General features: G+C 47.8%; 1 long non-coding RNA gene across 1 annotated transcript in view; it reads left to right on the forward strand.

Moving 5' to 3' along the window:
- The window catches only part of LOC133163933 (uncharacterized), a 65,259-nt gene that overhangs the window by 10,243 nt on the left and 30,983 nt on the right, over positions 1 to 24,033 (forward strand). Inside the window, exon 4 of the long non-coding RNA XR_009716473.1 lies at positions 10,937 to 11,014. This is a non-coding gene — a long non-coding RNA (uncharacterized LOC133163933). The remainder of the gene's footprint in view (positions 1 to 10,936; positions 11,015 to 24,033) is intronic.

A 24,033-nucleotide genomic window follows, 5' to 3' on the forward strand; every position in this document is an offset into this window, starting at 1 on the left:
TATGAAAATCCATATATTGTATGTTATCGGATGGAAGGAAAAAGTAAATTAGCGAGGAGGAGAGCAAATAATGAGAAATGACGCTTCCGCTCATCTTTCTTCCTCCTCGATGGCTCGCTCGCCTCTCCTCGCATCCCGCCGCCTCCTCGCCCCCTCCTACCCCCGCCTGCGCCGCCTGTTAATGATTGTTGTGAAAGAACAGCAAACGACTAACAATGCAGAGGAGGGCGATGATGATGATGATGATGATGATGATGATGATGATGATGATGATGACGCGATTATGATTACCACTTAGAGCGAGCGGGCAGCGCTCGGCGCACCTCGCGAGTAAGTTTTCAAAGGAGGAAGCGGGTGAGCGAGGGGGCGGGGCAATCAGGTGAAGTGATGGGTAGGTTAGCAGTTAAAGATGAAAGTGAAAAACAAAGGCAGATTTCAAACGGGCCCAGAGAGCTTGGCAAGAGACCCGCGGCTCCTCTGATAATACTTAGATCTATAAATGTTTTCTCGTCTTTTATTTATTTATTTATTTATTTGCTTATTTATTTTTTTCAAAATTATTCATCGCCATCATAATTTGGGCCTAACAAGCACTTGAGGGAGACGGCTTCCTTTTTGTACCTCTCTCTCTTTCTCCCTCCTTCTCTCCCCCATTTTCTTGAGTTTCCCGGCGCCGCGGTGCGCCGAGCTCGGGGATTTGGGGGCACTATTAGAGAGAATTTCTTTTATTTGCTGCTAATGAATGATATGCATGATGCTATTTTCCCTTTTTTCTTCTCGACTTTGTGGGGGTAAGCGCGAGGATTGGGGCAGGAGCTGGAGAATTGTACTCCTTTTTCAAGGCTTTGTTCATTTAACCCTCTTCGTGCCTTCCCGGCGAGCGCGCCGGCTTGTTATTGTCGCTTTACCCGATTTCCAATTCAAATATGCGATCGTACTCGCCTCGGCGCTCGCGAGATGGCAAAGTTTGACTTTGTTTTGCCGTCTTCGAGCGGGCCCCGCGCGTCGAAGGAATGTGGGTTAATTGGATCGGTAAATACGGGAGCTGCACAGCGGGTCTGTAAACAGCGCGCAGTCGTTGTTGTTTATCGTTCCGATCGGATCGCTTCTTTGGTGGGGGCCGTCGGATTCAACCGAGATAGTTGACGGCGGCGTCTTTTAATCAACCAAAACGGGATTCCTTTGTTGACTTTGCGGCATTAAGAGGTCGTGTTTGCTGAAATCCAATCGTATGTGTTCACACCCACAACAGCGCAAACTCCCCTTTTTTTAATTACGCCAAGCTGTGTGCATCTGCGCAAATATCAAAACCCATTCCAGCCCGCCTTGCTCTAGACTTATATTGGGCAGGAAAATGGCGGGCATAAATTGCTTCTCGAGTTTTTCCCACCTAAGCGTTATTTCAGCAGCGCACATACTTTAAGTGTGCTTTTTGCCGCAGTAAACTTGGCCTTCTAATGACCTCCCTCCTGACTGAAAGCAGCTTCTCCTCCTGGTCCATCCCTCCTGTCTGCTTTTCTTCTGCTCTCCTCCAAGTTGGAAACTTTGAAGTTGCTTCCCCGCCACCTTCGGCCTAAACCGGCAGCTTCAGACGGGACTCGGCGGCGACGGCGGCATGATTGTCTCCCTTTGGAATGTGCGGCGGGAGAGCTCGTATGATGAATGTTTAAGCAGACGCGATAGAGCCGCGCGTCACAGGCGGGGAAGGAAAGTCACGCCGGCGGCTTCGGGCCTCGGCGAGTCCGAAATATTCGCCTCACAACGCTCAAGGCGGAAAGCTCGGTCCAACAAAAGCAACGATGGCACTCAAGTGTAGCTTGCTAGCTTGGAATCCTGGCGTGCCGCCGTGCCCTCCGAACATCTGCGTAGAGGGGAGGGGCTCCTCAGTCTGCCAGCCCACCTGACTGCTGCTGTGGCAGTCCAGCCCAAGGCAAGACCACAGGCTAGGGCCTCCTGTGGCCCCCAGCAGGGCCTGCCATTCTCCCAAAGCCCATTAGAGCACCTTCCCCCTGCCCCAAGATGCCATCGCTCTTCCGCAGATTGCGCTTGTCTACTTTTGCGTGTTTGATTTTGCTTTGCAGTTGTTTTGAATCCAGGTCAGATTTCCGCTTGCGTCTCAAAGTGTCATGTGATCTCGGCCTTCGTGATTCTCTGGTCCAAAATGGCGGTAAAAAATGGCAACACGTAGCCCTACGCTCCAATCGTTCGCTCTCCGGAGTCATCGGACCGCGGTCGCCGATGCAATTTGCGAACGTGACTTTTCGCGAAGCGCGCCGTTCTCGTTCGATCTATAATTAATCATATTTGATTTGCCAGATTGCTCTAAAATTGGGCAGTGAAATTCCACGGGCGTTGGGAATTTTTTCCAAGCATTAACAATTCATGATCCTTGACGCGTATGTAAACGGTGGTAAATCCATCGCCTTGAATATTGATTATCCTTAAATTAAAAATGCGCTTTGATACGGGAGTTTGTAGCGATTTCTCCTCGTTCTCCCCCTGCGCTACAACTTAAAATTTGTGACCCGCCCGCGCGCGCTGTTTCCCAGCATGGCCCTCCGTATGCTAATTAGCGAGCCGCGGCGCCCTTTAGCGAGTCGGTCATTAGCGCTGATTAGCATGTGCTTAATCAGGAGGTATTAAAAGGCAAAAGCCAAGGCTGAGGTTAAGCCTCAATGAAAACAGCGAGTGACTCTCGTGAGAGACTCGTACTGTAAACAAATCATCCGTCCATTTTCTTCCCGCCGAGCCTCTTCGTTGTAGATTCGAAGCTAATCCGGCGGATGCAGTCGAGATGAAACCGAGACTCCAACACGGTTTGACACGAGGTTCTTTTTCCCCCTCCTCTTCCCCCAAACACTTTTCCAAGCGCTCGAGTGCAAATCTCGTCTTTTAACCGCTGTTAAACTGTCGAACGAAAACATGGTTCTGCAGCCATTTATCTCCGCGCTCTCCGACGTTTCCTTTGTAGAACGACTTGTTCAGCGCAAATGGAGGATCTGAATCTCCTTTCGCGCAAGTTGAAATAGTTGTCAGTTTTTTTTTTTTTTTTGCTAATGTGCGCAGCGGGATAAAGGAACGAGAGGGAAGATGGCAGGGCGGCGGCGGTGGGGCGAACGTGACAGAAAGGTACACAGATGGAAACGATGGAGGAAAAGATAAAGAAGGAAATCATCGAGAGAGAGACTCCGTGTAAATCGTCGCCGATTACCGAGCCCGCCGAGATCTTTCGACTTGTGTTCCTCCTCTGGCTGCGTAGCGTTTGACACCAGAGCGAGGGTGGTAATGGCACATGCGCCGCTCCCACCTGGGCTTTGAACCTTTTTCCGCTCACCTCTCCCGTGCCGAGCGCCGTGTCAGACAAAGAAATTCAAGATGGCAGTTTACAGGGGGGAAACTCTCGGCGCTTTTCCCGTAATGCCGACGAAGCTGACAAATTGATTTCAAAGGATGAAATCCTCCCCCCGCCCTTCCCATCCCAGTAAAGAATTCCCTGTCACCTTTTAAAAGATATTTACCTTTCCGTCTGTTCCCCTTTTGTCACGTTTGCATATCAGGCCCGTTTGTCTGTTTGCATATTGTAGCGACGCTCATTCATTTTTGATGCTACATTAGAGATTCTTTGCTAGCATCAGTATCAGTGAGGGGTGATTTTTTTTTTTTATCCTTGTTTGCATGAGCGATTATGCGGAGCTGCATGGAATATATTTTTTTTCCTTGCCGTGTGTGTTTTTCAAAAAGCTGCCACCGCTCCTTTTGTTGCTCACAGCTGTCCCACATTCGGTATCGGCCCCTACTCCCCAGGCGCTAAAGGGTTTTCACAAGCGCTGCTAATTGGCTATAATCTCCCTTTTAAACTTGAAAGCCGGTAAGCTTCCATCACGCCGGTTGCAAATGCAAAATTTTCCGGTCACAACCGCACGTGTCCTCTTTCCGCCACTTTTCTTTCTCGGCTCTCGTCGCCGTCGTCGCGGGCGGATTGACTCCGGAAGGCCCCGGTGTAAACAGCTACTCAGTAGCGCGGCCTTCTGGGGGACGAGGCGTAACGGGGGGATTTGGTCTGAATCTTGAAGTGTCCGCCGGGATGCCGGCGGGGTTCTGGGGAACCGGGGGGCTTTGCTTCCGAGGCTCTGATGAAATAATAATGCGACGAGTTGGCGAGGCTCGAAATTTGCACATGAAAATCCGCCGTCGTGGCGCTCGGTGGCATCTAACGCCGCCGCCGACGACAATCCCTGCCTCTCGCAGTTTATATGCAAATACCTTCTCTCGGCTTTCGCCTCCTCTGAGAGTCGCCCAGGCGAGGCGAGCGACGGAGGAAGCAAACGGGAGGCGCGGAGTGGGGCTTTTTTGTGATGTTTTGTTTGTCTTGTTTATTTTTAAAAGGATTTTTAAAAGATGATAATATATTTTAATTTTTCCCTTTGTTTTTCTTTTTTTTTTCTCCTCGCCCTGAAAGTCAGTATGCAGATTGCTCCAAAGAGTTTGAAAAGCCCGACTTTTCTATTGAGTTTAATTGGAACATAATAACGGCAGTCTAAGTGTTTGTGTGAAGTCGGAAACGCTTGTATAATGGCGAACAAAAGTGACTCATCTTTCCCACAAGAGTCTCCTCTGCTCCTGCCTGATTAATATTCTTTTGCCGCTACAAATCTTTCTCTCTTCTGCATAGTTCACGTCTTCCTTGACAAATTTGGGAATTTACTTGAAAAGAGGATTTTTGTTTGGGAGACAAAGTGAATCGAAAATAGCATTCCCAGCACTTTGAAATAACGGCAGACATTTCGGGGCCCAAACGCGACAAATGCCAAGTCGGCGCAGTTGCGTCACTCTTGACCTTTTGTAAAATTCCCATTGAAGTATTCGGGGAAGGCGTTCTTGAGGCTCCTCGGTCACGGACAGTTAGTTCAAGTAAGACCCTGGAGGAATGGCGGCACAGAGGAACGCACCAATCACAGCCAAGCTCCGCTCGTTCCCTTGTACGGCTCGCCTTGAGCAACTTTTCATTAATTTAATAAACATCCCACAGAGATGGAGCAGTGTGGGGCGTTCGTACCAAAAAAAAAAAAAAAACCACTTCGCTGCTCAGAGATTTGCCTTGCGCACTTATTTATAACCGACATGTGCACAACCGCCCGAACACGAGCTCGCGTACAGAATGTCTCCAAATTAAAACGACAAAGTCGCTGTTCCTGCCGGCCCGCACGGCTAATTGCTAGCATGTAGCTCTGCCGCTGATGGCTACAGCGTGCTGTCTATATTTTAAATGGATTATTGGGCAGCTAACATTATTAGTCCGTGCCCAAAATATTATCTTCAATCAGACTCCTCACGATTCACGAGTGGTTTCTTTCTGCCTCTACTTGTGATGGGCGTCGGTGTCAACGGGAGTCATTAATCGGGCCGCGCTTTGCTCTCGACTGATGACGAGTGGCTGCAGCGGCAGGGAGGGACCGACCGGAGGAAGCGAAGATGAAGGATGCTCACAAACATCATCATCATGGCCGCGGCCATGTAGACTTACCGCTCGGGGGAAATGCTGCCTCCTGTCAAACAGTAGAAGCCTGACATCTCCCCGTGTGTGGGTGCGCACATTGTGCCCCCCCCCCCCCCCCCCCCCGACCTCCCTCCATTCTCGGCTCACTGTTTCCCTTCCTTCACCTCAGCCTCCGTCTTCCCCTTGCTCCTTTCCTCACAGTTCCGCTCCATATATTCATGAAGGCCTGTTTATCACGAAAACTTATGCATTAAAATGGAGGGTGGGGTGGGAGACAACAGCAACAAAACAAACCGGGCGAATGCTGATGGGGCTTTTGTCTCGTCTGGGTGAAGCACGAGGCAGCCCGCTCCTCGGGGGACGCGTGCGGGAAGGCCCCGGTTCCTCCTCGCCTTTCTTTTCATTTTTTTTCCCCTCCTTTTCTTCCTCCTCACCCACCTTTCCATCCCTCATCTCCTCTTTTCTGCTCGAGCCTTCACTCACCCCCCCCCCCCCCCCCCCACCCGCTGCCTTTCTCTTCTGTCTCCCCTCCTTCGCCGTGTCAAAACCAGTTACAGGCAGAGGAGCTCTCCTTCTTAAATAATTCACAGGTTGATTAATAGACTCACAAGGGTATAATTAGGCAAGGGAGAGACAGTGGCTAGTGTAACCAGTACAGTGCTTAGGGGAATTAGAGTGCGGGGTTATTGAGGAAATAGAGAGTACCAGTTTAAAAAAAAAAAAGAAGAAAGGAAGGCGGGAGTGGCGGCAGCGGTGGACTCGTGGAAGGATGAAGCAGCAGGGGGAGGCGGAAGAGGTGCTGGTTTATGGAAGGGGAGCGGGTGAGGGGGGGGAGCTACCTCTTTCTGAAGCTACGAGGCAGCCTCTCCAGGAGCACGGTTGTTTGATGTGGAAATTGGACAGTTTGAATCCGTCTCCTTTAATTTTTCACAACCAACACGCACCCCATGGGCACCTCGCATTCTTCTTATAGGATATAAATTAGAAGTGTGTGTGTGAGCGCCCGGCTGTGTGTGTTCTGTCAGGTTTTTTCTTGTGCGTGTGTTTAACTTTTACAAATAAAGCAGGTACCCCCGCTCGAAAGGAGTTTTTTCCAGCCGATGTTTGTCACGCAGTCAGTCATCAGCATAAAACTTCACTTATGTTGCCTCTAAGGCATCTTTTGTATTCTGAAAGGGATGCGCTCTGTGCTGCCAGACCGGTCTTCAAAACAAACAAACAGAACAATGGATCAACAGATCTCTCCTCTCAGTTCAGACAACATATTTCTGTTGCGGTGATCTCTGTCTGCCTCGCTTTTGCTGTTAAAATAAAATGAAAAGAGCCGACAGAAACGCACCTCGACAGGTACAACGCTCGGCTCCGGCGCCTCGTGTTTTTCTTTGCCGCTTTCCTTTTCTCGGCGAGTTAAAGCAGTCGCGTTGGGTACACAGTGCCGCTTCTTTTGGTTTGCTCTATTTATTTCACTGACGATGCCTCGGATTGCTTCCCGTGGTCCTCCATCTGCTGTGTGTTTTATCGCACATTGGATTCCCCGCTAGCCAAACAAACTAATGTGTCCATCCGTGTGCCCCGTATACCGTGTCAATGTGTCGACTCTAAAAAAAAAATTATTTAGGGGAAAGGAAAGTTGAATACCGTAATTTTCGGACTATAAGTCGCGGTTTTTTTCATAGTTTGGGTGGGGGGGTGACTTATACTCAGGAGCGACTTATATACATACATATATTTGTTTTTTTTCACTTTTTGGGGCATTTTATGGCTGGTGCGACTTATAGTCCGAAAATTACGGTACTCAACTTTCAATATAACTCGAAGGACAATGAGAAAGTAAATGCGAAAAAAAGTCAATAAGTCGAAGAACGACGTAAAAAATCATAGGCTGTTATTGCACCTTTTGTCCTCTTAGGGGCAGTGTGGTGCCGTGCGCGAATTAAATAATGACATAAGAAAGAAGCGAAATTAAGACATTCAGTTTTTCACAGATTAGGAAAAATTAGCACCTTCGAGGAGTCTTGTCTTGCTTGTTTGAGTTTCCACGGCATATTCTTCATTTGAAGCGATATCGCTAATTAGCCGTTAGCATTGCAACAGGGTTTCACGTAGACTTTAGCATTAGCGACAAGCGACGTTTTAAAACGTGTTTTCTGTGCAAATGCACAATATGTGGGAAGTTATTTTTGCTATCAAAGCTATCTGGTCAGTCGATAAACAGCTAAAAGAACGCAGAAGTTTTGACACCTGCTCCCAAAAAGTTTGATAGTAAAACTCAATTTCCTCCCAATTCTGCAAGCCTTGAAACCACCGCCGTGCCATCTCAGGCTAGTTAGCTGTGCAAAAGCGTGCGTATTAGCAAAATCCCCCCTCTTCTCATCCGTATTTTGTATTAACGATCCGCAATTGTCCTCCCTTTTGTTGCCCCCTGGCAGACGACTAACGACTCCTTGAGCTCTTTTTGCGCCTCTCCGGGCTGTGCGGCTAGCCTGCCACCAGGAGGTGCTGAAAAGATCGGGACCCCTCTGTGTTGATTTATTTATCCGTGTCTGGATTAAAGCCCGTATACCTGATGAAGGGGATGTCAGAGGAGCTTTGACAGCCACAGAGGCAGCAGAGTGTGTGCGATTTGGTTGCCGCACCGGCAGAAACAAGGAGTGTCGATGGCATCTTTGAAGTCTTGACAGACGAGAGCCTCTGAACATCCCCCTTAATCTTGCCTTCCCTCAGAAAGGCGCGCGAGCGAGCAGGAAAGGCTTCTGAGCGCGCTCGGCTCCCTGTTTGCCTTATTCTCTTAATGACACAAACCATTCATCGACCAGGCGTGATAGCATTTCATCTGGTATAATGCGCGCTGGCTGCCGACTTCAAACGGGCCCCGCCGCTTCCCCGCGTTAAGCTAGCTGCAGACGGCGAGAGTTGGGACACCGAGGCGCCAGCCAGAGCGCCTTGACGATGTCTGTGTAGTGCGCGCTGTTTGATTGCGCTGATTGTTTTCGCGAGCCCACCAAAAGCAAATACAAGGAATCTGCCGTGTACGATTGTCTGGAAATCAGATCACTGGCGAGGAGAGAGAGAGAGAGAGAGAGGGAGAGAGCGAGAGATGTTCCGCACCTGAACGCGGCGGAGTCTGCCTCCAGTGCTTTAACGACCCTTGAACTTTGAACTGTTTCCATTACGTTCCATGCGTTTCGATACAGGGCAAAAAGACTGAAGCATTTCTTACCTGAAAAACAAATAGAAGCAACGAAGGAGCCGAATATGGCCGGCCGGTTTAAGAGTCGAGCCGCTGGGCAGGAGGAGGCGCCGGGGTTAATTACTCTATTACCGAGCGGCTCAGGCAGGAGCTGTTTAAACAAGCCCCAGTCAGCAGGGGATTAGGCCTCATTACTCCGGCTAAAGTTGCGCCCACGACCCTTCCCCGCCGCATTTCACCGTGGGTATGTCAGCCGTTCGGGGGAATATTCATACGGAGGAAGGGAAGGAAAAAGCGATTAATCCCGAGCAGCCGGGGGCAGGACATGCGAGAGGAAGACGAGCAAACCGATGCGAACGACAGGGCTTATCTCCCGAGCGTCTCACCTGAGCTCAGCCCACGCTACAATTATCCCCCAAAATGTCAGCGCGTCGTCAGATTAGCATCGCGGCTCGGGTTTCCCTCCCGCCCGGCCCGTCAAAAACAACGGTCGGTCGGCGGATCGTCACCGTGCTCGTCCTCCGGGTGTCTGATGGCACTCGGATAATGACGGCGCTCTCGTTTGCCGCAATGGCGGGATGATTGAGAATTAGCTTGATGTTAGCCGAGTGCCAGGGGTCGATTTACCAGGTCCGCAGGGCATGAAATACTTCAGGTTACAATGACATGTAGTCAGTCAAGCTGCCAAGGGATCAACTTGTCCACATTAAAAAAAAAAAAATGGTGCGGCTTCCTTGAGTATTACACGGATCTGACAATTTGTGACAGAAAGAATTTAGAGCAGCTAGGCTAAGTTGTGGCGCAGGTGGTGTAACACGATTTAGGCGGATGACAAACAAGTTGGCTGTGCTCCCTCCCATAACGGCGCACACGCCCCTTTCTACCCAGTCTAACTCCTTAGCAACCGTTTTTTTCTCCACGCTCCAGTGATGGTCAAAATGTTTTAGGCATTTCCGTTTCCAGTAGATGCGCCATTGACACAATAAAAGTAAAAAGAAATCAATTAATAAAAAACTGCTTTCTATGGCTAACTTCCAATTACAAGAGTCAACTGTGTCCGGAATTATTTATTATTTTGCAATATTGTGCCGTCTTAGGTTGCACACTTGCAGGTTTTTTTCCTGTGTGTGTTTCGGGTCTGTCACCTGGAACAATAAAAGATAAAATAAAAAAAACATCTCTCCAGAGGGGCCCGCCAAAACAGTTGATGAAGCCCCCATTTCAAATGAATCAAAATGCCCTCTTGGCTTAAAGGCCGTGCTCACAAAACTGTGATGCGAGTTCAAATCCAGAACAGCGATTCTATTATATAATTGAGGGCAAGGGAAAATAGAAAAAGAAAATCAATGGAAGCAGCAGGATGTGGCAGACTCAGCTCACATCCATATTGAGATTGTAGCGTCTTCGATCTGTGTCTGGCTCGCGCTCGGCTTCGGCGGCCTAATCACACAAGGAGCGGGTCGATGGTGAGATTTAGCCAGTGGCGCTACTGAACCTATCACACCAGCCGGTTTAAAAAAAAAAAATAGACACGCACCTGAGATCCTCGCTCGTTCAGCGCTTTAAAAAGGCGCTTGGAATTATTTTAAACATAGCCCGAGGTCAGAGCCAGATTCTCCGCTCCGGTTAGCAGAGCGAGCTGGAGGTGGCGCTAAGTACAAGAGAGGCAAACAGGATATTTATCCTATTGATTTTCTCAAGTTGAAACTAGAAGATTTAGAGGGGCTTGACTCTTAAAATTCCCAAGGAGCCGCCCGCTCTCCAGCTCCACGAACACACACACACGGTGAGCCAAACATCTCGGCAATGAGGTTTAAGGGGCCCTGAGCTGCTGCCGAGTTGTGTTGTGCTTCGGAATGATGCGTGTCGGAGGGATCATTAAAGCTCATGCGAGGTTTTTGTGTGTGTGCGCCGAGGTGTGAGTCATGGAGCTGGAGGTGCGGGCAGACAACAGGCAGGAAGGTTCTGGAGCTGGGGCTTTTGTCTCGGATCCAAGGAGGGGGTGACAGAAAATGTGTGGGACTGTGACGGCACAGTTTCTTCTGTTGTTGTGAATTGAGATCATTTGGCTCTTTTTTTTTTTAATAGATTTTCTTAAGTCTGTAAATAACTTTAGGGTCAAAATGTGATGATGATGATGAAGCTACCAGGCAAGATAGCTTACACAAAAATAGAAAATGGAAAAAAAAAATGCCGTTTTAAATCGACTCAGCAGATGAATTGTTTTGCTAATGATGTCATCTCAACAGATTTCCATCCAATCATCAAGATTGAATCCTCGGCCAATCCAGACTCAGTGACGGCACAAACAAACACTCGGGAATAAGGTAAATTAAGGATTTTCTACACACAACTCACATGTGGTCCAATTTATTGTAAGCAGAAGATAAATTCTAGCACTTTTGTAAACTCTCCATAAAAATGAATGGTTGCTTTTCTATTTGCCATTAATTTACCACCGACCGGTCTGGGGTGTACTTTGCCACTTATTGGGGGGGGCAGACTTGGCTGCTGTCACACGTCTGAGATCCCCCCCCCCCAGCTGCCGCCGGGTCAACATGCGAGTCCAACTCGCTGTCTGGCCACCCCACCCTGTGACTCCTCAGTCACGCCGGCGCCCATTACTCATCAGCCGGGAGGGGACGGCGCCGTAATTGTGGCCCGATTAACGGCCCCTCTTGACGAGGCTAATGGCGAGAGACCTCGTTTGCATGGCATTATCTTAATTGAGCCCGAGGCCTGGCATCAAAACAAGGCCGAGATGATGTTACTGATGGATGGTGGCGCCGGGTCCGGCGGCAAGCGTTTACCTGACAGCTATATTAATTAACGGCTATCGCCTTACACGGGTTTTAACGGGGATGAATAAGTCAGCGCGCTGACGACGTGGTTGACACGGCTCCCGCTTTTAATGGAAGCGTGTGCGCAATCGGGCCGGACATCGGATACGATTACCTCATTCCTAAAAGGAGGAAACTGAGCTAACCTTTCCTCGTTAGGTGCCTTTTAAATAAATCACCGCACAAAGTCATATTTTGAATTGGGAACGGGGTTGACTTTTTTTTTTTTATTAAGAAACGCCAACTTCAATTGTTAGCTTGGCTAGCTAACAAAAACAATCGTCGAATTTACTGCTCGCCGACGGACGTTTTCCATGAAGCGGGTCAGCCTGGTTGCTCTTTTGTTATGTAAAGTTGGGCCACACGATCCAGCAGGATAAAAAGGGCAGAGAAAAAGAAACCATTCAGATAAGCTTCCCTTCATCAGATAATTAAGGATCCCTTTGCTCCAGTTTCCTCTTCGTAGCACGAGTGTCTGATCAGCTTTCAAAGAGCTCATCAGTCGGAGATGCTCCGGCCAACCAAATGTCAAAGATTTGTCCGTCATGACTACAATTTATTTTTTTCAAATGTAATTAAATTTTTTAGATCGCTTCAGATGTGCATAATTGTCACTTTTTTTTTTTTTTGTGTGTCGACCAAATTTCAAAGTCAACCAGACTTTTTCAGAACTTTATTTGGTCACAACGTGGTGCAAATAAGAATTCCGAATCCCGCCTAGCAACCGAGGCTGTTAGATAAATTGTATATATATGTTATCATGCGTTCCCTAATGAGTACTTATTAATAAGTTATTGCGCAGAATGCTTGCTGTTTCGCCTTGCAGACGTCCACCAGTCCACAACAAGTCATACGATGCTGTCTGGGGCTTCCTGACCTTCTACACCTCTGGGAATCCAAGAAAGTTGCTGATAGCTCAATCTACTCTGTTGATGTCTGCACATGGCATTCTGTCCTTGCACTCCTTTCCCATGGCGTCCTGTCTGTAACTACTTGTTTCACATAGAATTTTGTCATGACGTCTTGTCTGTGACTACTTGTTTATGTCCTTGCGCTCCTTTATTTTCTCATGACGTCTTGTGAGCACTTGTTTTACATAGCATTTTGTCCTTGCGCTCTTTTTGTTTCTCATGAGACTAGGCCATGCTTTCCCCCCCCACCTGTTAGGGGCTAGTCTCACATTGTAGGTAGGGCATCCCAAAATAAAAAGAGCGAGGGGTGTGACAGATCTTTAGTGTATTCTGGACTGCTGTAAGTCTGGTTGCACTCCTCGCGAGAAAAGACTCAACATTCTGCCTCACTGGTTTTGTCTGCTGATCCTTTTGCTGATTTTGAACCTGACAGATTTTTGGGGGCTCGTCCGGGATCTCAATAGACCTACTTCGGGTTCCGGCTGACTTTTCGACGCAGGACAAGTCCTTGGCCAAGGCATATAAAGGAAACCCTTTTCACGGGGCTGACTCGATCAGTCAGCTGGACGCCGGAGTGGTTGACGAGATCGTCCGAGGGAAAGGCCCAGCGGACTGTGAGTATGAATGTTGATTCTGTTGAAAGGAATGAAAGTGTAGTGGCAAGAGGTCACTTGAAACCTTGACAATTCTAGACCCTATCAAGTGCATATTTAGAGACAGTTAAATTCTGTATGGGATGCTGGAGTCCCCTGACGTAAACGTCAGTTAAATTCCACAGGAGGGCAGACTCCTCTGTTCTCTAAAGAAATAAAGAAGTACAGGTAGTTGGAGCAGTTAAATCCCGCTGAGGTGTGGTGGGGCCTCCTCACTAACCTTCCTACTGTGTTAGTTTTCTGCTGCCATCTGTGGTGGGTTTTCCTTATCCCTTGTTTAGCTGGTTTGGCTTCTTTCTCCGTGAAAAGATAGGTTTTATATTTACTTTGGGAAAAAGGTAAAGATAAGTTTTCCTTACACAATAGGAAGGTTAAAGAGTTGTTAAAATCCACTGGAGGGCGGGCTCCCCTGCTTGCCTGTGAGACGATAGGAATGCGCATTGTGTGTGTGTGTGCATGGGTATGGTTTGACTGAGAGTGACCTCATTTGAGCTCTGATTTGAGGTTTGAGTCCTCTGTATAAACACGCAGGGGTGTAAACAGTGGCTTTGTGTGGACGAAAGCAAGGATTCTCCGTTTCCTCCGGAGACCCACCACACATCGAACATTTATCCACTGTCCTGTGAACTAAATTGGCTTTAGGACACTGCGGGTGCCATTCAAATTGCCAAATCCGTAAACTAAACAAATAAATCATGGGGACAGCAAATAGCAAGCAAAAGCCGCTGCCCCGACATGAATTGAAATGCAAAGATTGGACATTGATGGAAGAAGTTGACCCCGAAAATGTAAAATATCTTGACAAATGGATAACCGATTACAAATTTGACGGTCAGCTGAAAATAAATTCGTTGAATAACCTAAAGCAATCAATTGATGCTAAATGTGGTGTAAAGAGGAATAACGACGGATATCATCTAATAGTAAAATGGGAATTGGAGGCTGAGAAGAGAAAATGTGGGCAGATAAGAGAAAGACTGAGAGATAAGGAAGACGGAGGAAAGATAAAAAAGAACTTGTTGTTGCACAGGCAGGAGGATGATGAGACAGTGTCAGCGCGGGCTCGCTTGAAGGCCAAAGCTGACGATGCGATGAATGAGGATGAAAAAAAAATGATCAATCTATAAAGACGGAGATTGCAGCACGCCAAAGTGAACCAATTTTCCCGTCTCTGTACCCCAAATTACCAAGCACAAATCATCCTCCTGAGTATGGTGCTTCTGCTCGTGGTGTGTTGACGCGGAGCCGTGCTCGTGGTATGTTGACGCGGGGCCGTGCTAAGTTGGTTCCTTCGGCTGACGCAGACGCATACCCGATGATTGAAGTGGCAAATCCTCATGATGAGGGAGGACCCACAATTTTAGTATACAGAACATGGACCCACGCTGATATAAAATCAGCAATTGAGGGTATAGCGTTGCCCACTGAAGATGTTGATCAATATTGTACCGACATGAGACAACTCATTGCTTCATACAATTTGAGAGGCGATGAAGTACAACAGGTTTTTATGGCATCTTTAACCAAACATTGGGCAAGCGTTAAAGGCACCTGGGATCCCTTTGATTCCCGGGGCCGTCCATTGGAATGTAACGGGGTGCCATTACAAAGAGAAATTGACCAACTATTGGGCAGGATCAAAATAAAATTTGAACGTAGAGCAAATTACACAGACATTGGCCGAACCAAACAAAAAGAAGATGAGTTGTTTGAAGACTTTAGGCACAGACTCGAGAGAGTGTTCAAGGCCAATAGTGGCTTGGAGCATGGATCTGATGTTTATGACCAACAACTCAAAAACGCTCTACATGCAAATTCGCGACCAGCAATCCAGAGCTGGATCACTAAACATATGATCACTTTCCCGACATCTACCTTGCCACAGTTCATTGATCATGCTATACACGCCGAAAAAGTTGTCAATGCAAAAAGAGCGAAAGAGAAGGGGAAAATGGGCACCGTGTTTTTTGTTAAAGGAGGGCAGTCTGAGATGTTTTATCAAAATAAGACCTTCGAACCACGCCTGGAGGGGCGTGGTCGTAACAAATTCCGTGGCAAGGGTAGAGGGGGGTACAGTCGTGATTCTCCCAATTATGGAACAAATGACCAGCCCGCTTCAGGTCAGTCAAGACGGTACAATGCTGGACCTCCCGTTTGCTGGTCATGTGGGAAAACAGGCCATATAGCAAGAAACTGCCCAGATAATCACAAGGGTGGGAGTAGACCTCCCTTATGACTGGCCGAAGATCAAAATACAGTTGAAACAACTGTCTTGCCAACAGCTCCCCCTGTTGATGTAGATTTGAACATTCAAGATTTGTTGATGAACAATGTTGAGAAGCCAGTGATAACTCTATTCGTAAACGGGACTCCAATAACCTTTTTGTGTGACTCAGGGGCATGTGTGACCACGTGTCGTGACATACCTGCAGATGTGCAAAGTAACGGTAGATCCTTTTGGGTGAGAGCAGCGAATGGGCTGGCAACCCCAGTTCCCCAGTCTCGACCAGTTTGGATACGGGACCCAGAAGGGGGAAGTTGTTGCATTCCCATTTTGCTGATGCCCAGTTTCCCTATTAATTTGCTAGGTAGAGACGCTCTCACTGCCCTTGGGCTTTCCCTTGTGTCTCTTAATGGTCAAATTGCTGTCAAAAGGCGACACCAGTTACAGATATTTGGCCAATTTCACTGCTACTATTTTTATTCATTGGATTTGGCTGACGCAGAAGTGATGGAATTTGGTTCCCCTCTTTTGGCCCGTGTGGCCACCCTTTTGCGCTGCCCTGAACAAGCAATGGAAGCCAATCAACTACACATAACTATGTGGCATAAAGACACACCGGGTCCTGATCACAACTACGAGAACATGCTTGAGGCTGCTACACCTGCCACCTTGACAACTTCTTTCCTTCTGCACGATGGTGAGAGCCGTGCTTGTGTAGTCATACAAGCGGCTCCCCCTGCTGTGCAGAAGTTACACGTGTCTCCCACTCCGCTCCACATCTCTCTCTACAGGCCTCACACCGCAGCCTGGCAGAGTTTAGGATTTATGGCTGGTGATGCCTTGGCAGCTTCTGACTGGACTCAGGTTAATCCTGACTCCTTTTACAGTCCTTCCACCAAGCTCTTCAAACAAAATATGACTAAAGCCTTGTTATTCATTAGTGGAATCCACGCTGATCCTGGTGTTGAGCAAACACCCTCATCTTGAGATTATGTGTTGACGTCCGATGACGAGCACATCCTCGCTGAGGTCCCAAGTCATCTTTGGTCTGCGGGTCCTTCTGACGTTGGTTTAGTGAAAGGTGCGCTTCCTGTTGTCATAAGACCTAAAACTGAATACCGCCCTTGTGTGAGGCAGTATCCTTTAAAACCTGATGCCTTACAGGGTATAGCACCTGTTATTTCTGATTTATTAAAAGCAGGTGTCATCGTTCCTTGCCCGGATTCTCCTTGCAATACCCCGATTTTCCCTGTAAAGAAGGCACCCCCTTCTGTGGGGTGGAGAATGGTGCAAGACTTGCAAGCTGTAAACAATGCTGTTATTCAGAGAGCACCTTGTGTCCCTGACCCGCATACTTTGTTGAATTCATTGACACCTGATGCGAAAATCTTCACAGTGATTGACATTAGCAATGCTTTTTTCTCTGTGCCTATTGCAAAAGAGAGTCAGTTTTGGTTTGCGTTTACATATGCTGGCTCAAGGTACACCTTTTCAAGGTTACCACAAGGGTACTGTGAAAGCCCGACAATTTACTCCCAGGTGATGGCAGCCAGCATGGCTAAATTTGTCCCGCCAATGGGAAGTCAGATCTTGCTTTATGTTGATGACATTTTGATAGCATCTCCTGATTTTGCCTCTTGCCAAAAAGACACGCTTGCAGTGCTGCATCACTTGGCAAGTGAAGGCCACAAGGTCAGCAAGAACAAGCTTCAACTGTGGTCCGCTGAAATTAAGTATCTAGGCCACAATCTAAGTTCCCAAGGTCGATCCATAATTGAAAGCAGAAAAGCCTCTATTTTACAAGCTCCTAAGCCACTAACAAAGAAGCAAATGATGTCTTTTTTGGGTCTCACAGGTTATTGTAGAAACTGGATACTTGATTATGCCCAAATTGTTGCTCCTCTGTCCAAATTGATGTATGTGGAAGACATCTCAATGTCCGCTCACTTAAAATGGACTCCTGAAGCCGAGGATGCTTTTGTTTTGATCAAACAGGCTTTGGTCTCCAGCTCCACTCTAGCCTTACCCAACTATGATAAGGTGTTTGTCCAGACTGTTGACTGCAAAGGTCATTACATGACCTCTGTTTTGCTCCAATCACATGGCTCAAAATTGCGTCCTATTGCTTTTTATTCCTCTAAACTGGACAGTGTTGCATGTGCTCTCCCACCATGCGTGAGGGCCGTGGTGGCAGCCTCCATGGCTGTGGAGAGCAGTGCTGGTGTTGTGTTATTTCATCCTTTAACACTGAAAGTTCCTCATGCTGTCTCGGCTCTTCTGCTACAGACTAATATGACCTTTCTGTCGCCTGCGCGTCATCTTTCTTGCATGGCTACGTTGCTGTCTCAGCCGCATCTGACCGTTGAAAGATGCACGACACTCAATCCTGCCACTCTCATTCCCCTTCCTGACGATGGCGAATTCCATGATTGTGTCGATGCTGCCCAACAGATTGCAAAGGCTCGGCCTGATTTGGAAGATACGCCTCTGCCAGATGGTCATGTGGTTTTTGTTGATGGGTCTTCTAAGAAGAATGAATCTGGTGTGACCCTTACTGGGTATGCCATTGTTACTGCCGACGTGGTTTTGGAGGCTGCTAAACTGCCATCCAATATGTCGGCACAGGCCGCTGAGCTCATTGCTTTGACTGGGGCCTGCAAATTGTTTGCAAACAAGTCCGTCACTATCTGGACTGATAGTCAGTATGCTTTTGCTACAGTGCATGTTTTTGCTCAGCAGTGGAGCAACCGTGGCATGATAACTTCTACAGGGAAGCCCGTCTCCCATTCCGCTATACTAACTCAACTTTTGGATGCTGTCCAGCTGCCTTTAAAGGTAGCGGTTTGCAAGTGTGCTGCTCACACTGCGGGCTCTGATCCTGTTTCTCTCGGTAATGCTTTTGCTGACAAATCCGCTAAGGCCGCTGCGGAAGGCCTGCTTCATGTCCTCTCGTCTCTCACGGCTCATGATTCAATGTCACACATCTCCCCTGATGTGTTGCTTGACATGCAGTCTCAGAGCCCCTCCCAGGAACGACTCTCTTGGGAAAAGCGGGGTGCAACTAAAAACACCGATGGTCTTTTTGTGTGACCTTTGGGCAAACCTGTCTTGCCTCGTAGCTTGTTCAAATGGGCTGCTATTTCAAGTCACGGGGTCACCCATGTCTCGGCGGGAGGTATGGTGAAACAAGTCGAGGCTATTTATACAACATACGGCTTTGCCGCTTTTTCACAACGATTTTGCAGAGCGTGTTTGATCTGTGCTAAACATAACCCACAAGGCAATTTAAGACCTCAGAGAGGGAAATTCCCGACTCCATTGTACCCGTTTCAGACAATACATATGGATTATATCCAATTACATAAATGTGAAGGGAAAGAATATTGATTGGTCATAATAGACGCATTTTCTAAATGGGTAGAAATATTTCCTACCAAACATGCAGATGCACTCACAGTGGCAAAAGCCTTATGCAAAGACATCATTCCAAGGTACGGTATTCCAGAAACAATTTATAGCGACAATGGTCCACATTTTGTAAATCAAATAGTGCATAACATTGGGAGAATGTTCCACATAAATGTAAAGAACCATTGTTCATACAGACCGCAATCCGCTGGCCTGGTTGAGAGAGCGAACCAGTCTATAAAAAACAGATTAAAGAAATGTATGGAAGAAACAAAACGACCGTGGACTCAGTGTTTAGACCTGGTTAAAATGTACATAAATATTACAAGTACAACAGGGCTAACTCCTTATGAAACTATGTTTGGGAGACCTTACAGGCTTCCTCAGTTCAAAAACACATGGGAGATCCCCGAGGAAGCCACGTTAGCTGATTACATGAGGAAAATGTTGGAACGTCAAAAGAATCTAACCAATAACACTGATGATGAACCCATTTCTCTGCAGGAAGACCCCAAAGTGGTACCGGGAGACTGGGTTTTGATCAGGAGTATCAAGAGGAAGAATTGGCATTCACCCAAGTGGGAAGGTCCCTTTTTGGTACTACTCACGACACCTAATGCTTTAAAAATAGCCGAACGCAACACGTGGATTCATTTAACTCATTGTAAAAAAGTGATCTCCGCAGACCCAACCTAAGTACGGAAGGTGAGCAAAGTCTGGTAATAGTGCCTGATCCTGGTGCCAAGATCCAGGGTTGACACGAAAGCTAGCAGAAGCCGATTTCCAAGACACCAACCCGAAGCTCAGGGTGTTGACTCTGGGGAGATCCAAAACATGAGCATTAGAGAGTCATTTGGTGAGTGCTTTAATCGGGCTGTAGCCTGCGCGAAGTCTACCATGTGCTTTTGGTTGTTTTTGCTGGTTTGTGTTACCATTATATTTTTTTCAGGGGTTACTTTATCTGGAGGGATAGAGTACCATGAGCCTCGCACATTATTCTCTCAGGCGACTGCTAACGCTAATTCTAGTCGATGTGGCTCATGGGGAGAACTTGCTAGACATAAGCGCGACACTAAATCCCCTTTTGGTCATGTTGTTTGTGTTCCAGGAGCCGTCCGTGTTCCAACCTGTGTACCATGGCTTTTGTCTTGGGCTTATAATAACTCATTAATGTTTGCTGTGGCTCCTAACACATCTTCTTCTATTATTTTACCTTTGAAAAGTTTGAAAGGGTTTCGTAATGGTCGCCCCACTACTGGAGATAGATGGCTCGGGTATTGGTGGTATTTAACTGGCCACCCGGTTAACACCGGCTGGGGCACCCTTGTCACCACGCGAATGCGAGGGTATTGGCCCTCTGGTTCCAGTGACGAGGCTGTGTTCTTTGCTAAACGAGTGACTTTGATAAATCGGGGCACAAGCCTCCTTTTGACTCTTACACTCCCTGACGGTCATATTCGTCCTCCAAATGCCACCTTGTTTAACACTTCTTGTTGGGGTTTTCAACTGTGGGCTTGGTCCTCTGGAACCGATCCTCGCTTTCCTATTGCTATTTGCCTTAATAGAACAATGTCGGTCGCAGACCGTCCCGTTACAAATAAATACACCTTGTCAGCGGGAGCAAAAATCACAAGTACGCTCCTCACTGATGTAGACAGCTATTTTGTGGCCTCCACAGGGATAAGCGGTCATACTAACAACTGGCTTCTTATGGCTGAGCAGGCCGCAAAGATGGCTGGCGCTAGTTGCATTGCATGCATGGGTCCCAGACCTCTTTTGAAAATCATACCTGCAAATGTAGGCCCTAAGTGTGCTGTCGTTTTGATGTTAGACTCGTCCATTTCACCCACTCACGATTGTTTTAGATGGGATACGGTTTACCCTGTTGCCCCTATGACAAAGCATAAACCCCTTTTTTCGTCTGTTGTAGCTAAGGGTAATTTTACATGCATTAGATTACCTGGTACCGGTGTGAAGCTCGGCGCCATACCTGCTCCGTGGTGTGGGTCCGTGACCAAGGTCACGGCCCCTTTTTTGCCCATTGCTCGTTGTGATATTTGGTTTTGGTGTAATAGTAACAAACTTTATGATAGGTTGCCTTTCGACAGCGCTGGAATTTGCGCTTTGGTAACCCTATTGCTACCTGTTCATTTGATACCAATGTCCTCTTATGATCTAACGTCTTTTGCTAAGTCCGTAGTGCCCAAATTCTGGCCGAGAACGAAACGAGACGCCGAATGGCGGGGCACAGCTAATCCAACCTACATCGACGCCATTGGTGTTCCTAGGGGAGTGCCGGATGAGTATAAGCTGGTGAATCAGATAGCAGCTGGTTTTGAATCCGCCCTGTGTTGGTGGTGTACTCTTAACAAAAATGTTGACAGGATTAACTACGTCCATTACAACGTGCAGAGGCTTGGAAACTGGACCGAGGCGGGTTTCAGGGCGGTCCACTCCCAACTGGCCGCTACTTCCCTCATGGCTTTCCGGAATCGAATGGCCCTTGACATGCTACTCTCAAGAGAGGGCGGTGTCTGCGCCATGTTCGGTGAGCAATGTTGCACTTTTATTCCAAATAACACTGCGGCCGACGGAAGCCTGTCCCAGGCCCTTGAGGGCCTGCGGGCCTTGAACGGGAAGATGAAGGAGCACAGTGGAGTGAACACGGAGGTTTGGGCCAACTGGTTGAACGTGTTCGGAAAGTGCCGCACCCTGGTTTCCTCTGCCCTGGTCTCCGTTGCCGTTTTCTCTGCCATTTTGACCTTGTGTGGATGTTGTTGCATCCCTTGTCTCCGATCCCTAATTAACAGGCTAATTACGGCTGCTATCTCTCCGCCAGCTGAGACTTTCCCGTTGCTCCTAAGGGATGACCTTTCGGTCGACGGGGGTTCCTTCTCTATTGACGACCCGGTCAGCGAATCTGTTGTGGTAAACTTGTCCGATTTGTTTTCTGACCCGGGCTTTGCCGATTGTGACTCAGTTTCCTCCCGTGTGTAAGTTGGTTCCTGCGAAATGTGATCCCTGTGGCTGAAAATCTTTTTGAAGTGGCCATATGGGTGATGGGTTGGTCTCCGGGAACTTATGATAAACAGGGGGGAATTGTTAGATAAATTGTATATATATGTTATCATGCGTTCCCTAATGAGTACTTATTAATAAGTTATTGCGCAGAATGCTTGCTGTTTCGCCTTGCAGACGTCCACCAGTCCACAACAAGTCATACGATGCTGTCTGGGGCTTCCTGACCTTCTACACCTCTGGGAATCCAAGAAAGTTGCTGATAGCTCAATCTACTCTGTTGATGTCTGCACATGGCATTCTGTCCTTGCACTCCTTTCCCATGGCGTCCTGTCTGTAACTACTTGTTTCACATAGAATTTTGTCATGACGTCTTGTCTGTGACTACTTGTTTATGTCCTTGCGCTCCTTTATTTTCTCATGACGTCTTGTGAGCACTTGTTTTACATAGCATTTTGTCCTTGCGCTCTTTTTGTTTCTCATGAGACTAGGCCATGCTTTCCCCCCCCACCTGTTAGGGGCTAGTCTCACATTGTAGGTAGGGCATCCCAAAATAAAAAGAGCGAGGGGTGTGACAGATCTTTAGTGTATTCTGGACTGCTGTAAGTCTGGTTGCACTCCTCGCGAGAAAAGACTCAACATTCTGCCTCACTGGTTTTGTCTGCTGATCCTTTTGCTGATTTTGAACCTGACAGAGGCCTCGCGCCGGGAGCTCCAGAGCGTCCAATTAATCGTCGCTGCCTTCTAATTGCAACGACGCCTGGCTTATTTCCGGCTGTATTTCCCCACCTCGGCGCACTTTGTGGAAACTTTTCCGCCACCTGTCAGTGCGTCCGACTTGCAACCCCCTGCCCCTCCCCTCCCTGTATCCCCTGCTGCCAATTTTTAACTACACTCCACTCTGGCCTCTGCTCTACTTGTTACAGCCCCAACACGAGTGCAAACAATCAAAGTGTTTGGCAACGCTAAAATATGCATGGCTATCCATGACAGACAGATAAAGCAGGGCAATTAGCCACGTAATCCTAGAGCAACGTGGCGAATCGGCCGCCTCGGCTGTCCTCCCGCCCCTCCTTCCCTTTACTCTCTTGCTCTCCATTAGTTAAATGTACACTGCGTGTCGTCTCCCCATCAAATCAAGTAACACTTCGCCTAATTGGCTTATAAATAATACAGCAGGGCTCCGCATTATCATTTCATCAGTGGTAAACATTGGCGGGGCAGTTGCTAAAGAACCTATCCCTCATTAATTTCTTAATTTGGGGAAAGGCGAGGAATGCCGACAGAGTCTTGAGGTGAGAGGAGAGGAAAATGAGCCAAAGGATGGAAGGAAACAAAACAAGGCGTGTCGGGTATTCAAGCCGGGGAATTTTGTCGGCGCCCCCCCGCGCAAGAGGTGACGGCTGCCCCCGTCGCCCTCGTTTTTCACAAACACGCAAATAAACACAAATTTTTTCCCTCCCCGGCCCCAATTGCCGATTCTTTTTTTATACCAAACTTAATGAATATTTCATAACAGGCAACATAAATATGCATTCTAATGCTTTTTGCACATTACCGCTATTTTCTTCTTTGCCCGCCAACAAAAAAAGAAATACTCATTTTATATTCTGCATAACCGGCCTCTGAAATTATTTCTCCACCCCAACTGTCACCACCAAATGATTTTTTTTTTTTTTTTTGGAGCAGCTTTAACTTGTTAAAATGCGTTTACCCGCGAGAGAGGCACGTTCGTTTCTAATTTCAGTCAACAGCGACAACTGAGGTCTCCTGCCTGATGAAATCCTTTTAGCAATGGGTACCCCCCCCCCCCCTCCCACTCCTTGGCAGGTAAACGTCACTCAAAACTACCATTATATTGCATAATGCACTTTTAAGGCAGTTTTGCATGGCCTGTGATAGACGTTTTGAAATATGAGGTGTGAGAATATGACTCTGATCTCGGAGAGACAGATATTAAAGCAAACTCTCAAATGAGCCATCCCCCCCCCCCCCCCCCCCCCAACGCTCTCTCCACTTTCTGCTCCAATGTGGCATCGAAGGGGGGGGAAAAAAAAATAAAATAATAAAAAGCAGACACCGAGAGCCCTTCCGCCTTCAAAAGGAAAGTTAAGCGCAGCACGTTTTCGGCGAGATTTTGAAAAGCGAGCCACCTGAAGGCAATCTGTCTGGGCTGGAACCCGACTTGTCAGCGCCGGCGAGAGCTGTCACGGCGACGGCGCGGCGCTGATGGAGACAGACATCCGTCATCCGCCGCTTCCACCTTGCGCGCGTCATGTGATGTCTCGCAGG

This window comes from Syngnathus typhle, linkage group LG12 (genome assembly GCF_033458585.1).
Source record: "Syngnathus typhle isolate RoL2023-S1 ecotype Sweden linkage group LG12, RoL_Styp_1.0, whole genome shotgun sequence".
Classification (NCBI taxonomy): Eukaryota; Metazoa; Chordata; class Actinopteri; order Syngnathiformes; family Syngnathidae; genus Syngnathus; species Syngnathus typhle.